This window comes from Aquarana catesbeiana, linkage group LG07 (assembly GCF_042186555.1).
Source record: "Aquarana catesbeiana isolate 2022-GZ linkage group LG07, ASM4218655v1, whole genome shotgun sequence".
In the NCBI taxonomy this organism is placed as follows: Eukaryota; Metazoa; Chordata; class Amphibia; order Anura; family Ranidae; genus Aquarana; species Aquarana catesbeiana.
The window spans coordinates 189311785-189328782 of NC_133330.1; positions in this window are offsets into that span (position 1 = coordinate 189311785).

Below are 16998 nucleotides of genomic sequence, written 5' to 3' on the forward strand. Positions count from 1 at the left end.
GGCAATCTGTAACCAAGACCTGAAGCGCCGAACAGTATGTTGTCTACCGGGCGCTCGGGTTCGGCACATCACGGATCTTGTGGACAGATTACTGGGAGGGGCTGGGGAAGACCCGGCTGTCATGGTGCACGTTGGCACCAATGACAAAGTCAGAGGCAGATGGATTGTCCTAAAAAACAATTTTAGGGACTTAGGAGCTAAATTGAGGAAAAAGACCTCCAAGGTAGTGTTCTCAGGAATACTACCGGTACATCGAGCCACACCAGAAAGGCAGAGGGAGATTAGGGAAGTAAACAAGTTTCTGAAGAGCTGGTGTAGTAAGGAGGGGTTTGGGTTCCTGGAGGACTGGGCCGACTTCTCAGTCGGTAACCAGTACTATAGAAGGGACGGACTGCACCTAAATGAGGAGGGTGCAGATCTGCTGGGAATGAAGATGGCCAAAAAGTTAGAGGGGTTTTTAAACTAGGCGATGGGGGGGAGGGTCCAGAGACAGTGATAGCCAGCGCGGAAGATATTCCAGAGGGTAGTATTGGGGGCATTAGTGGTAGGTTAACCAAAGCACAAAAACACAAGGTGAGTATAGTAGCAAGTCCTAGTTGCAATATTGAAACACCCAATACGAGGACAATATGCAACCGGTCTAAACTATGTGGCATGTTCACTAATGCCAGGAGCATGGCGGACAAGATGGGTGAACTAGAGATACTGTTGTACAAGGAGGATTTGGATTTTGTGGGAATTTCAGAGACCTGGTTCAACAGCTCTCATGATTGGCTGGCAAACATTCAAGGGTATACCCTATACTGCAAGGATAGAGAGGGTAAAAAAGGGGGAGGGGTATGCCTATATATCAAGAATAATGTACAAGTGAATGTGAGAGATGACATCACTGAGGGGGCTAGGGAGGAGGTGGAATCTTTATGGGTAGAGCTCCAAAGGGATGAAGCTAAGGGGAAAATAATACTGGGAGTATGCTATAGGCCCCCTAACCTGAGGGAGGAAGTGGAGACAGATCTCCTATCACAAATTGGATTAGCAGCAAGGATGGGAAGTGTTATCATAATGGGGGGATTTTAATTATCCAGACATAGACTGGGCGGAGGGAACCGCACATTCATTTAAGGCTCGCCAGTTCCTTAATGTCTTGCAGGACAATTTTATGGGTCAGATGGTAGACGCACCAACTAGAAATAAAACATTACTAGATTTACTGATTACCAACAATACAGACCTGATCACAGATGTGGAAATACGGGGGCAATTTAGGTAACAGCGATCACAGGTCAATTAGTTTCAGTATAAATCACACAAATAGGAAACATGAAGGGAACACAAAGACACTGAATTTCAAAAGAGCCAACTTCCCTAAACTACAAACCTTGCTAAAAGGCATAAATTGGGATAAAATATTAGGAACAAAGAATACGGAGGAGAGATGGGTTTGCTTTAAGAGCATATTAAATAAGGGCATTAGTCAATGTATCCCATTGGGTAATAAATTTAAAAGAGCGAACAAACATCCTGGATGGCTTAACTCCAATGTAAAATGCATATAAAAGCAAAGGAGAAGGCCTTCAAAAAATACAAGGTTGAGGGATCATCCTCAGCATTCAGAATTTATAAAGAATGCAATAAGAAATGTAAGGGTGCAATTAGGATGGCTAAGATAGAACATGAAAGACACATAGCGGAGGAGAGCAAAAAAAATCCCAAGAAATTCTTTAAGTATGTAAACAGTAAAAAAGGGAGGACAGACCATATTGGCCCCATAAAGAATGAGGAAGGACATCTGGTTACAAAGGATGGGGAGATGGCAAAGGTATTGAATTTATTCTTCTCCTCAGTCTTCATGAGTGAATCGGGGGGCTTCAGTAACCAAAACTGCAGTGTTTATCCTCATGACACAACACAGGAAGCACCTACATGGTTAACAGAGGACGGAATTAAAATTAGACTTGAGAAACTTAACATTAATAAATCAACGGGACCAGATGGCTTGCATCCGAGGGTACTTAGGGAACTCAGTCAGGTGATTGCCAGACCATTGTTCCTAATTTTTACAGACAGTCTATTGACTGGAATGGTACCAGCTGATTGGAGAAAAGCCAATGTAGCACCAATATTTAAAAAGGGCCCAAAATACATCCCTGGGAATTACAGACCCGTTAGCCTAACATCAATAGTATGTAAACTCTTGGAGGGGATGATATATATACATATATACAAGATTTTAGTAATAAGAACGATATCATTAGCAGTAATCAGCATGGATTGATGAAGAATCGTTCTTGCCAAACCAATCTATTAACCTTCTATGAGGAGGTGAGTTGCCATCTAGATAAAGGAAGGCCCGTAGACGTGGTGTATCTGGATTTTGCAAAAGCATTTGACACAGTTCCCCATAAACGTTTACTGTACAAAATAAGGTGCGTTGGCATGGACCATAGGGTGAGTACATGGATTGAAAACTGGCTACAAGGGCGTGTTCAGAGGGTGGTGATAAATGGGGAGTACTCAGAATGGTCAGGGGTGGGTAGTGGGGTTCCCCAGGGTTCTGTGCTGGGACCAATCCTATTTAATTTGTTCATAAACGACCTGGAGGATGGGATAAACAGTTCAATCTCTGTATTTGCAGACGATACTAAGCTAAGCAGGGCAATAACTTCTCTGCAGGATGTGGAAATCTTGCAAAAAGACCTGAACAAATTAATTGGGTGGGCGACTACATGGCAAATGAGGTTCAATGTAGAAAAATGTAAAATAATGCATTTGGGTGGCAAAAATATGAATGCAATCTATACACTGGGGGGAGAACCTCTAGGGGAATCTAGGATGGAAAAGGACCTGGGGGTCCTAGTAGATGATAGGCTCAGCAATGGCATGCAATGCCAAGCTGCTGCTAATAAAGCAAACAGAATATTGGCATGCATTAAAAGGGGGATCAACTCCAGAGATAAAACGATAATTCTCCCGCTCTACAAGACTCTGGTCCGGCCGCACCTGGAGTATGCTGTCCAGTTCTGGGCACCAGTCCTCAGGAGGGACGTACTGGAAATGGAGCGAGTACAAAGAAGGGCAACAAAGCTAATAAAGGGTCTGGAGGATCTTAGTTATGAGGAAAGGTTGCGAGCACTGAACTTATTCTCTCTGGAGAAGAGACGCTTGAGAGAGGATATGATTTCAATTTACAAATACTGTACTGGTGACCCCACAATAGGGATAAAACTTTTTCACAGAAGAGAATTTAAAGCGGAGTTCCACACAAAAATGGAACTTCCGCTTTTCGGAACCCTCCCCCCCTCCGGTGTCAGATTTGGCACCTTTCAGGGTGGAGGGGGGTGCAGATACCTGTCAAAGACAGGTATTTGCATCTACTTCTGGCATAGACTCCCATGGGAGTCTATGCTTCTTCCTGTCTCGACCGCGCTGTCTGCTGGGAACACACAGCTCCCAGCAGAGAGCGGGGACCACTAGGGACGCGCAGCGCGACTCGCGCATGCGCAGTAGGGAACCGGGAAGTGAAGCCGCAACGCTTCACTTCCTGATTCCCTCACCTAGGATGGCGGCGGCAGCTGCCGAGAACCGAGCGGGTTCTCGACGTCCCCTACCGACATCGCTGGACCCCGGGACAGGTAAGTGGCCATGTATTAAAAGTCAGCAGCTGCAGTATTTGTAGCTGCTGGCTTTTAATATCTTTTTTTTTTGGCGGTGTGGGTGAACCCCCGCTTTAATAAGACTCGTGGCCACTCATTACAATTAGAAAAAAAGAGGTTTAACCTTAAACTACGTAGAGGGTTCTTTACTGTAAGAGCGGCAAGGATGTGGAATTCCCTTCCACAGGCGGTGGTCTCAGCGGGGAGCATTGATAGCTTCAAGAAACTATTAGATAATCACCTGAATGACCGCAACATACAGGGATATGTAATGTAATACTGACACATAATCACACACATAGGGTGGACTTGATGGACTTGTGTCTTTTTTCAGCCTCACCTACTATGTAACTATGTAACTATAAGTGTAGTGCATCCTCCTCACAGTGTTCAGCTAAAGCTACAAGTTAGTGTAGTGCGTCCTCCTCACAGTGTTCAGCTAAAGCTACAGGTTAGTTTAGTGTGACCTCTGCACAGTGTTCAGCTAAAGCTACAAGGTAGTGTAGTGCGTCCTAATCACAGTGTTCAGCTAAAGCTACAAGTTAGTGTAGTGCATCCTCCTCACAGTGTTCAGCTAAAGCTACAGGTTAGTTTAGTGTGACCTCTGCACAGTGTTCAGCTAAAGCTACAAGTTATTTTAGTGCGACCTCTGCACAGTGTTCAGCTAAAGCTACAAGTTAGTGTAGTGCGTGCTATGAGCAGTGTTCAGCTAAAACTACAAGTTAGTGTAGTGCGTCCTCTGAACAGTGTTCATCTAAAGCTACAAGTTAGTGTAGTGCGTCCTCCTCACAGTGTTCAGCTAAAGCTACAAGTTAGTGTAGTGCGTCCTCCTCACAGTGTTCAGCTAAAGCTACAAGTTAGTGTAGTGCGTCCTGCTCACAGTGTTCAGCTAACACTAAAAGTTAGTGTAGTGCGACCTCTGCACAGTATTCAGCTAAAGCTACAAGTTAGTTTAGTGCGACCTCTGCAAAGTGTTCAGCTAAAGCTACAAGTTAGTGTAGTGCATGCTCTGAACAGTGTTCAGCTAAAACTACAAGTTAGTGTAGTGCGACCTCTGCACAGTGTTCAGCTAAAGCTACAAGTTAGTGTAGTGCGTCCTCTGAACAGTGTTCATCTATAGCTACAAGTTAGTGTAGTGCGACCTCTGCACAGTGTTCAGCTAAAGCTACAAGTTATTTTAGTGCGACCTCTGCACAGTGTTCAGCTAAAGCTACAAGTTAGTGTAGTGCTTCCTCCTCACAGTGTTCAGCTAAAGCTACAAGTTAGTTAGTTTAGTGTGACCTCTGCACAGTGTTCAGCTAAAGCTACAAGTTAGTGTAGTGCGTCCTCTGAACAATGTTCCTCTAAAGCTACAAGTTAGTGTAGTGCGTCCTCCTCACAGTGTTCAGCTAAAGCTACAGGTTAGTTTAGTGTGACCTCTGCACAGTGTTCAGCTAAAGCTACAAGTTATTTTAGTGCGACCTCTGAACAGTGTTCAGCTAAAGCTACAAGTTAGTGTAGTGCGTGCTATGAACAGTGTTCAGCTAAAACTACAAGTTAGTGTAGTGTGACCTCTGCACAGTGTTCAGCTAAAGCTACAAGTTAGTGTAGTGCGTCCTCTGAACAGGGTTCATCTAAAGCTACAAGTTAGTGTAGTGCGTCCTCCTCACAGTGTTCAGCTAAAGCTACAAGTTAGTGTAGTGCGTCCTCCTCACAGTGTTCAGCTAAAGCTACAGGTTAGTTTAGTGTGACCTCTGCACGGTGTTCAGCTAAAGCTACAAGTTATTTTAGTGTGACCTCTGCACAGTGTTCAGCTAAAGCTACAAGTTAGTGTAGTGCGTGCTATGAACAGTGTTCAGCTAAAACTACAAGTTAGTGTAGTGCGACCTCTGCACAGTGTTCATCTAAAGCTACAAGTTAGTGTAGTGCGACCTCTGCACAGTGTTCAGCTAAAGCTACAAGTTATTTTAGTGCGACCTCTGCACAGTGTTCAGCTAAAGCTACAAGTTAGTGTAGTGCTTCCTCCTCACAGTGTTCAGCTAAAGCTACAAGTTAGTGTAGTGCGTCCTCCTCAAAGTGTTCAACTAAAGCTACAGGTTAGTTTAGTGTGACCTCTGCACAGTGTTCAGCTAAAGCTACAAGTTAGTGTAGTGCGTCCTCTGAACAGTGTTCAGCTAAAGCTACAGGTTAGTTTAGTGTGACCTCTGCACAGTGTTCAGCTAAAGCTACAAGTTAGTGTAGTGCGTCCTTTGAACAGTGTTCAGCTAAAGCTACAAGTTAGTGTAGTGCGTCCTCCTCACAGTTTCAGCTAAAGCTATAGGTTAGTTTAGTGTGACCTCTGCACAGTGTTCAGCTAAAGCTACAAGTTAGTGTAGTGCGTCCTCCTCACAGTGTTCAGCTAAAGCTACAAGTTAGTGTAGTGTGTCCTCCTCACAGTGTTCAGCTAAAACTAAAATTTAGTGTAGTGCAACCTCTGCACAGTGTTCAGCTAAAGCTACAAGTTATTTTAGTGCAACCTCTGAACAGTGTTCAGCTAAAGCTACAAGTTAGTGTAGCGCATGCTCTGAACAGTGTTTAGCTAAAACTACAAGTTAGTGTAATGCGACCTCTGCACAGTGTTCAGCTAAAGCTACAAGTTAGTGTAGTGCATCCTCTGAACAGTGTTCATCTAAAGCTACAAGTTAGTGTAGTGCGTCCTCCTCACAGTGTTCAGCTAAAGCTCCAAGTTAGAGTAGTGCGTCCTCATCACAGTGATCAGCTAAAGCTACAGGTTATTTTAGTGTGACCTCTGCATAGTGTTCAGATAAAGCTACAAGTTAGTGTAGTGCGTCCTCTGAACAGGGTTCATCTAAAGCTACAAGTTAGTGTAGTGCGTCCTCCTCACAGTGTTCAGCTAAAGCTACAAGTTAGTGTAGTGCGTCCTCCTCACAGTGTTCAGCTAAAGCTACAGGTTAGTTTAGTGTGACCTCTGCACAGTGTTCAGCTAAAGCTACAAGTTAGTGTAGTGCGTCCTCCTCACAGTGTTCAGCTAAAGCTACAAGTTAGTGTAGTGCATCCTCCTCACAGTGTTCAGCTAAAGCTACAGGTTAGTTTAGTGTGACCTCTGCACAGTGTTCAACTAAAGCTACAAATTAGTGTAGTGCATCCTCTGAACAGTGTTCATCTAAAGCTACAAGTTAGTGTAGTGCGTCTTCCTCACAGTGTTCAGCTAAAGCTACAAGTTAGTGTAGTGCATCCTCCTCAGTGTTCAGCTAGTACTACAAGTTATTTTAGTGCGACCTCTGCACAGTGTTCAGCTAAAGCTACAAGTTATTTTAGTGCGACCTCTGCACAGTGTTCAGCTAAAGCTACAAGTTAGTGTAGAGCGTGCTCTGAACAATTTTCAGCTAAAGCTACAGGTTAGTTTAGTGTGACCTCTGCACAGTGTTCAGCTAAAGCTACAAGTTAGTGTAGTGCTTGCTCTGAACAGTGTTCAGCTAAAGCTACAAGTTAGTCTAGTGCGTCCTCCTCAGTGTTCAGCTAAAGCTACAGGTTAGTTTAGTGTGACCTTTGCACAGTGTTCAGCTAAAGCTACCTGTAGAAGGTTGGTGGTGTTTTCCTGATCCTATCACTACCGCAGGCAGCTAAAGTATTTACATGTTAGTGTAGTGCGACCTCTGCACAGTGTTCAGCTAAAGCTACCTGTAGAAGGTTGGTGGTGTTTTCCTGATCCTATCACTACCGCAGGCAGCTAACGTATTTACACGTTAGTTTGGTGCGACCTCTGCACTGTTCAGCTAAAGCTACCTGTAGAAGGTTGGTGGTGTTTTCCTGATCCTATCACTACCGCAGGCAGCTAAATTATTTACACGTTAGTGTAGTGCGACCTCTGCACTGTTCAGCTTAAGCTACCTGTAGAAGGTTGGTGGTGTTTTCCTGATCCTATCACTACCGCAGGCAGCTAAATTATTTACACGTTAGTGTAGTGCGACCTCTGCACAGTGTTCAGCTAAAGCTACAAGTTATTTTAGTGCGACCTCTGAACAGTGTTCAGCTAAAGCTACAAGTTAGTGTAGTGCGTGCTATGAACAGTGTTCAGCTAAAACTACAAGTTAGTGTAGTGTGACCTCTGCACAGTGTTCAGCTAAAGCTACAAGTTAGTGTAGTGCGTCCTCTGAACAGGGTTCATCTAAAGCTACAAGTTAGTGTAGTGCGTCCTCCTCACAGTGTTCAGCTAAAGCTACAAGTTAGTGTAGTGCGTCCTCCTCACAGTATTCAGCTAAAGCTACAGGTTAGTTTAGTGTGACCTCTGCACAGTGTTCAGCTAAAGCTACAAGTTATTTTAGTGTGACCTCTGCACAGTGTTCAGCTAAAGCTACAAGTTAGTGTAGTGCGTGCTATGAACATTGTTCAGCTAAAACTACAAGTTAGTGTAGTGCGACCTCTGCACAGTGTTCAGCTATAGCTACAAGTTAGTGTAGTGCGTCCTCCTCACAGTGTTCAGCTAAAGCTACAAGTGAGTGTAGTGCGTCCTCACAGTGTTCAGCTAAAACTAAAAGTTAGTGTAGTGCGACCTCTGCACAGTGTTCAGCTAAAGCTACAAGTTAGTGTAGTGCATGCTCTGAACAGTGTTCAGCTGAAACTACAAGTTAGTGTAGTGCGACCTCTGCACAGTGTTCAGCTAAAGCTGCAAGTTAGTGTAGTGCGTCCTCTGAACAGTGTTCATCTAAAGCTACAAGTTAGTGTAGTGCGACCTCTGCACAGTGTTCAGCTAAAGCTACAAGTTATTTTAGTGCGACCTCTGCACAGTGTTCAGCTAAAGCTACAAGTTAGTGTAGTGCTTCCTCCTCACAGTGTTCAGCTAAAGCTACAAGTTAGTGTAGTGCGTCCTCCTCACAGTGTTCAACTAAAGCCACAGGTTAGTTTAGTGTGACCTCTGCACAGTGTTCAGCTAAAGCTACAAGTTAGTGTAATGCATCCTCTGAACAGTGTTCCTCTAAAGCTACAAGTTAGTGTAGTGTGTCCTCCTCACAGTTTTCAGCTAAAGCTACAGGTTAGTTTAGTATGACCTCTGCACAGTGTTCAGCTAAAGCTACAAGTTACTTTAGTGCGACCTCTGCACAGTGTTCAGCTAAATCTACAAGTTAGTGTAATGCGTGCTCTGAACAGTGTTCAGCTAAAACTACAAGTTAGTGTTGTGCGACTTCTGCACAGTGTTCAGCTAAAGCTACAAGTTAGTGTAGTGCGTCCTCCTCACAGTGTTCAGCTAAAGCTACAAGTTAGTGTAGTGCGTCCTCCTCACAGTGTTCAGCTAAAGCTACAGGTTAGTTTAGTGTGACCTCTGCACAGTGTTCAGCTTAAGCTACAAGTTAGTGTAGTGCATCCTTTGAACAGTGTTCAGCTAAAGCTACAAGTTAGTGTAGTGCGTCCTCCTCACAGTTTCAGCTAAAGCTACAGGTTAGTTTAGTGTGACCTCTGCACAGTGTTCAGCTAAAGCTACAAGTTAGTGTAGTGCGTCCTCCTCACAGTGTTCAGCTAAAGCTACAAGTTAGTGTAGTGTGTCCTCCTCACAGTGTTCAACTAAAACTAAAATTTAGTGTAGTGCGACCTCTGCACAGTGTTCAGCTAAAGCTACAAGTTATTTTAGTGCGACCTCTGCACAGTGTTCAGCTAAAGCTACAAGTTAGTGTAGTGCATGCTCTGAACAGTGTTTAGCTAAAACTACAAGTTAGTGTAATGCGACCTCTGCACAGTGTTCAGCTAAAGCTACAAGTTAGTGTAGTGCATCCTCTGAACAGTGTTCATCTAAAGCTACAAGTTAGTGTAGTGCGTCCTCCTCACAGTGTTCAGCTAAAGCTACAAGTTAGAGTAGTGCGTCCTCATTACAGTGATCAGCTAAAGCTACAGGTTAGTTTAGTGTGACCTCTGCATAGTGTTCAGCTAAAGCTACAAGTTAGTATAGTGTGTCCTCTGAACAGTGTTCATCTAAAGCTACAAGTTAGTGTAGTGCGTCCTCACAGCGTTCAGCTAAAGCTACAAGTTAGTGTAGTGCGTCCTCCTCACAGTGTTCAGCTAAAGCTACAGGTTACTTTAGTGTGACCTCTGCACAGTGTTCAGCTAAAGCTACAAGTTAGTGTAGTGCGTCCTCCTCACAGTGTTCAGCTAAAGCTACAAGTTAGTGTAGTGCGTCCTCCTCACAGTGTTCAGCTAAAACTACAAGTTAGTGTAGTGCGACCTCTGCACAGTGTTCAGCTAAAGCTACAAGTTAGTTTAGTGCTACCTCTGCACAGTGTTCAGCTAAAGCTACAAGTTAGTGTAGTGCGTGCTCTGAACACTGTTCAGCTAAAACTACAAGTTAGTGTAGTGCGACCTCTGCACAGTGTCAGGCTAAAGCTACAAGTTAGTGTAGTGCGTCCTCTGAACAGTGTTCATCTAAAGCAGTGGTTCTTAACTCCAGTCCTCAGGACCCACCAACAGGCCAGGTTTGCAAGATAGCTGAAATACATCACAGGTGATATCACTTGCTGCTCAGTGATTGCAGTATTCTAGTCTGCAACTCCCCAAGGTAATACTTAAAATCTGGCCTGTTGGTGGGTCCCAAGAACTGGAGTTGAGAACCACTGATCTAAAGCTACAAGTTAGTGTACAGGTACAGGTTACTTTAGTGTGACCTCTGCACAGTGTTCAGCTAAAGCTACAAGTTAGTGTAGTGCGTCCTCCTCACAGTGTTCAGCTAAAGCTACAAGTTAGTGTAGTGCGTCCTCCTCACAGTGTTCAGCTAAAACTACAAGTTAGTGTAGTGCGACCTCTGCACAGTGTTCAGCTAAAGCTACAAGTTAGTTTAGTGCTACCTCTGCACAGTGTTCAGCTAAAGCTACAAGTTAGTGTAGTTTGTGCTCTGAACACTGTTCAGCTAAAACTACAAGTTAGTGTAGTGCGACCTCTGCACAGTGTTCATCTAAAGCTACAAGTTAGTGTAGTGCGACCTCTGCACAGTGTTCAGCTAAAGCTACAAGTTATTTTAGATGGATTGTCCTAAAAAACAATTTTAGGGACTTAGGAGCTAAATTGAGGAAAAGGACCTCCAAGGTAGTGTTCTCAGGAATACTACCGGTACATCGAGCCACACCAGAAAGGCAGAGGGAGATTAGGGAAGTAAACAAGTGGCTGAAGAGCTGGTGTAGTAAGGAGGGGTTTGGGTTCCTGGAGGACTGGGCCGACTTCTCAGTCGGTAACCAGTACTATAGAAGGGACGGACTGCACCTAAATGAGGAGGGTGCAGATCTGCTGGGAATGAAGATGGCCAAAAAGTTAGAGGGGTTTTTAAACTAGGCGATGGGGGGGAGGGTCCAGAGACAGTGATAGCCAGCGCGGAAGATATTCCAGAGGGTAGTATTGGGGGCATTAGTGGTAGGTTAACCAAAGCACAAAAACACAAGGTGAGTATAGTAGCAAGTCCTAGTTGCAATATTGAAACACCCAATACGAGGACAATATGCAACCGGTCTAAACTATGTGGCATGTTCACTAATGCCAGGAGCATGGCGGACAAGATGGGTGAACTAGAGATACTGTTGTACAAGGAGGATTTGGATTTTGTGGGAATTTCAGAGACCTGGTTCAACAGCTCTCATGATTGGCTGGCAAACATTCAAGGGTATACCCTATACTGCAAGGATAGAGAGGGTAAAAAAGGGGGAGGGGTATGCCTATATATCAAGAATAATGTACAAGTGAATGTGAGAGATGACATCACTGAGGGGGCTAGGGAGGAGGTGGAATCTTTATGGGTAGAGCTCCAAAGGGATGAAGCTAAGGGGAAAATAATACTGGGAGTATGCTATAGGCCCCCTAACCCGAGGGAGGAAGTGGAGACAGATCTCCTATCACAAATTGGATTAGCAGCAAGGATGGGAAGTGTTATCATAATGGGGGGATTTTAATTATCCAGACATAGACTGGGCGGAGGGAACCGCACATTCATTTAAGGCTCGCCAGTTCCTTAATGTCTTGCAGGACAATTTTATGGGTCAGATGGTAGACGCACCAACTAGAAATAAAACATTACTAGATCTACTGATTACCAACAATACAGACCTGATCACAGATGTGGAAATACGGGGGCAATTTAGGTAACAGCGATCACAGGTCAATTAGTTTCAGTATAAATCACACAAATAGGAAACATGAAGGGAACACAAAGACACTGAATTTCAAAAGAGCCAACTTCCCTAAACTACAAACCTTGCTAAAAGGCATAAATTGGGATAAAATATTAGGAACAAAGAATACGGAGGAGAGATGGGTTTGCTTTAAGAGCATATTAAATAAGGGCATTAGCCAATGTATCCCATTGGGTAATAAATTTAAAAGAGCGAACAAACATCCTGGATGGCTTAACTCCAATGTAAAATGCATATAAAAGCAAAGGAGAAGGCCTTCAAAAAATACAAGGTTGAGGGATCATCCTCAGCATTCAGAATTTATAAAGAATGCAATAAGAAATGTAAGGGTGCAATTAGGATGGCTAAGATAGAACATGAAAGACACATAGCGGAGGAGAGCAAAAAAAATCCCAAGAAATTCTTTAAGTATGTAAACAGTAAAAAAGGGAGGACAGACCATATTGGCCCCATAAAGAATGAGGAAGGACATCTGGTTACAAAGGATGGGGAGATGGCAAAGGTATTGAATTTATTCTTCTCCTCAGTCTTCATGAGTGAATCGGGGGGCTTCAGTAACCAAAACTGCAGTGTTTATCCTCATGACACAACACAGGAAGCACCTACATGGTTAACAGAGGACGGAATTAAAATTAGACTTGAGAAACTTAACATTAATAAATCAACGGGACCAGATGGCTTGCATCCGAGGGTACTTAGGGAACTCAGTCAGGTGATTGCCAGACCATTGTTCCTAATTTTTACAGACAGTCTATTGACTGGAATGGTACCAGCTGATTGGAGAAAAGCCAATGTAGCACCAATATTTAAAAAGGGCCCAAACATCCCTGGGAATTACAGACCCGTTAGCCTAACATCAATAGTATGTAAACTCTTGGAGGGGATGATATATATACATATATACAAGATTTTAGTAATAAGAACGATATCATTAGCAGTAATCAGCATGGATTGATGAAGAATCGTTCTTGCCAAACCAATCTATTAACCTTCTATGAGGAGGTGAGTTGCCATCTAGATAAAGGAAGGCCCGTAGACGTGGTGTATCTGGATTTTGCAAAAGCATTTGACACAGTTCCCCATAAACGTTTACTGTACAAAATAAGGTGCGTTGGCATGGACCATAGGGTGAGTACATGGATTGAAAACTGGCTACAAGGGCGTGTTCAGAGGGTGGTGATAAATGGGGAGTACTCAGAATGGTCAGGGGTGGGTAGTGGGGTTCCCCAGGGTTCTGTGCTGGGACCAATCCTATTTAATATGTTCATAAACGACCTGGAGGATGGGATAAACAGTTCAATCTCTGTATTTGCAGACGATACTAAGCTAAGCAGGGCAATAACTTCTCTGCAGGATGTGGAAATCTTGCAAAAAGACCTGAACAAATTAATTGGGTGGGCGACTACATGGCAAATGAGGTTCAATGTAGAAAAATGTAAAATAATGCATTTGGGTGGCAAAAATATGAATGCAATCTATACACTGGGGGGAGAACCTCTGGGGGAATCTAGGATGGAAAAGGACCTGGGGGTCCTAGTAGATGATAGGCTCAGCAATGGCATGCAATGCCAAGCTGCTGCTAATAAAGCAAACAGAATATTGGCATGCATTAAAAGGGGGATCAACTCCAGAGATAAAACGATAATTCTCCCGCTCTACAAGACTCTGGTCCGGCCGCACCTGGAGTATGCTGTCCAGTTCTGGGCACCAGTCCTCAGGAGGGACGTACTGGAAATGGAGCGAGTACAAAGAAGGGCAACAAAGCTAATAAAGGGTCTGGAGGATCTTAGTTATGAGGAAAGGTTGCGAGCACTGAACTTATTCTCTCTGGAGAAGAGACGCTTGAGAGAGGATATGATTTCAATTTACAAATACTGTACTGGTGACCCCACAATAGGGATAAAACTTTTTCACAGAAGAGAATTTAAAGCGGAGTTCCACACAAAAATGGAACTTCCGCTTTTCGGAACCCTCCCCCCCTCCGGTGTCAGATTTGGCACCTTTCAGGGTGGAGGGGGGTGCAGATACCTGTCAAAGACAGGTATTTGCATCTACTTCCGGCATAGACTCCCATGGGAGTCTATGCTTCTTCCTGTCTCGACCGCGCTGTCTGCTGGGAACACACAGCTCCCAGCAGAGAGCGGGGACCACTAGGGACGCGCAGCGCGACTCGCGCATGCGCAGTAGGGAACCGGGAAGTGAAGCCGCAACGCTTCACTTCCTGATTCCCTCACCTAGGATGGCGGCGGCAGCTGCCGAGAACCGAGCGGGTTCTCGACGTCCCCTACCGACATCGCTGGACCCCGGGACAGGTAAGTGGCCATGTATTAAAAGTCAGCAGCTGCAGTATTTGTAGCTGCTGGCTTTTAATATCTTTTTTTTTTGGCGGTGTGGGTGAACCCCCGCTTTAATAAGACTCGTGGCCACTCATTACAATTAGAAAAAAAGAGGTTTAACCTTAAACTACGTAGAGGGTTCTTTACTGTAAGAGCGGCAAGGATGTGGAATTCCCTTCCACAGGCGGTGGTCTCAGCGGGGAGCATTGATAGCTTCAAGAAACTATTAGATAATCACCTGAATGACCGCAACATACAGGGATATGTAATTTAATACTGACACATAATCACACAACTAGGGTGGACTTGATGGACTTGTGTCTTTTTTCAGCCTCACCTACTATGTAACTATGTAACTATAAGTGTAGTGCATCCTCCTCACAGTGTTCAGCTAAAGCTACAAGTTAGTGTAGTGCGTCCTCCTCACAGTGTTCAGCTAAAGCTACAGGTTAGTTTAGTGTGACCTCTGCACAGTGTTCAGCTAAAGCTACAAGGTAGTGTAGTGCGTCCTAATCACAGTGTTCAGCTAAAGCTACAAGTTAGTGTAGTGCATCCTCCTCACAGTGTTCAGCTAAAGCTACAGGTTAGTTTAGTGTGACCTCTGCACAGTGTTCAGCTAAAGCTACAAGTTATTTTAGTGCGACCTCTGCACAGTGTTCAGCTAAAGCTACAAGTTAGTGTAGTGCGTGCTATGAGCAGTGTTCAGCTAAAACTACAAGTTAGTGTAGTGCGTCCTCTGAACAGTGTTCATCTAAAGCTACAAGTTAGTGTAGTGCGTCCTCCTCACAGTGTTCAGCTAAAGCTACAAGTTAGTGTAGTGCGTCCTCCTCACAGTGTTCAGCTAAAGCTACAAGTTAGTGTAGTGCGTCCTGCTCACAGTGTTCAGCTAACACTAAAAGTTAGTGTAGTGCGACCTCTGCACAGTATTCAGCTAAAGCTACAAGTTAGTTTAGTGCGACCTCTGCAAAGTGTTCAGCTAAAGCTACAAGTTAGTGTAGTGCATGCTCTGAACAGTGTTCAGCTAAAACTACAAGTTAGTGTAGTGCGACCTCTGCACAGTGTTCAGCTAAAGCTACAAGTTAGTGTAGTGCGTCCTCTGAACAGTGTTCATCTATAGCTACAAGTTAGTGTAGTGCGACCTCTGCACAGTGTTCAGCTAAAGCTACAAGTTATTTTAGTGCGACCTCTGCACAGTGTTCAGCTAAAGCTACAAGTTAGTGTAGTGCTTCCTCCTCACAGTGTTCAGCTAAAGCTACAAGTTAGTTAGTTTAGTGTGACCTCTGCACAGTGTTCAGCTAAAGCTACAAGTTAGTGTAGTGCGTCCTCTGAACAATGTTCCTCTAAAGCTACAAGTTAGTGTAGTGCGTCCTCCTCACAGTGTTCAGCTAAAGCTACAGGTTAGTTTAGTGTGACCTCTGCACAGTGTTCAGCTAAAGCTACAAGTTATTTTAGTGCGACCTCTGAACAGTGTTCAGCTAAAGCTACAAGTTAGTGTAGTGCGTGCTATGAACAGTGTTCAGCTAAAACTACAAGTTAGTGTAGTGTGACCTCTGCACAGTGTTCAGCTAAAGCTACAAGTTAGTGTAGTGCGTCCTCTGAACAGGGTTCATCTAAAGCTACAAGTTAGTGTAGTGCGTCCTCCTCACAGTGTTCAGCTAAAGCTACAAGTTAGTGTAGTGCGTCCTCCTCACAGTGTTCAGCTAAAGCTACAGGTTAGTTTAGTGTGACCTCTGCACGGTGTTCAGCTAAAGCTACAAGTTATTTTAGTGTGACCTCTGCACAGTGTTCAGCTAAAGCTACAAGTTAGTGTAGTGCGTGCTATGAACAGTGTTCAGCTAAAACTACAAGTTAGTGTAGTGCGACCTCTGCACAGTGTTCATCTAAAGCTACAAGTTAGTGTAGTGCGACCTCTGCACAGTGTTCAGCTAAAGCTACAAGTTATTTTAGTGCGACCTCTGCACAGTGTTCAGCTAAAGCTACAAGTTAGTGTAGTGCTTCCTCCTCACAGTGTTCAGCTAAAGCTACAAGTTAGTGTAGTGCGTCCTCCTCAAAGTGTTCAACTAAAGCTACAGGTTAGTTTAGTGTGACCTCTGCACAGTGTTCAGCTAAAGCTACAAGTTAGTGTAGTGCGTCCTCTGAACAGTGTTCCTCTAAAGCTACAAGTTAGTGTAGTGCGTCCTCCTCACAGTGTTCAGCTAAAGCTACAGGTTAGTTTAGTGTGACCTCTGCACAGTGTTCAGCTAAAGCTACAAGTTAGTGTAGTGCGTCCTTTGAACAGTGTTCAGCTAAAGCTACAAGTTAGTGTAGTGCGTCCTCCTCACAGTTTCAGCTAAAGCTATAGGTTAGTTTAGTGTGACCTCTGCACAGTGTTCAGCTAAAGCTACAAGTTAGTGTAGTGCGTCCTCCTCACAGTGTTCAGCTAAAGCTACAGGTTAGTTTAGTGTGACCTCTGCACAGTGTTCAGCTAAAGCTACAAGTTATTTTAGTGCGACCTCTGAACAGTGTTCAGCTAAAGCTACAAGTTAGTGTAGTGCGTGCTATGAACAGTGTTCAGCTAAAACTACAAGTTAGTGTAGTGTGACCTCTGCACAGTGTTCAGCTAAAGCTACAAGTTAGTGTAGTGCGTCCTCTGAACAGGGTTCATCTAAAGCTACAAGTTAGTGTAGTGCGTCCTCCTCACAGTGTTCAGCTAAAGCTACAAGTTAGTGTAGTGCGTCCTCCTCACAGTGTTCAGCTAAAGCTACAGGTTAGTTTAGTGTGACCTCTGCACGGTGTTCAGCTAAAGCTACAAGTTATTTTAGTGTGACCTCTGCACAGTGTTCAGCTAAAGCTACAAGTTAGTGTAGTGCGTGCTATGAACAGTGTTCA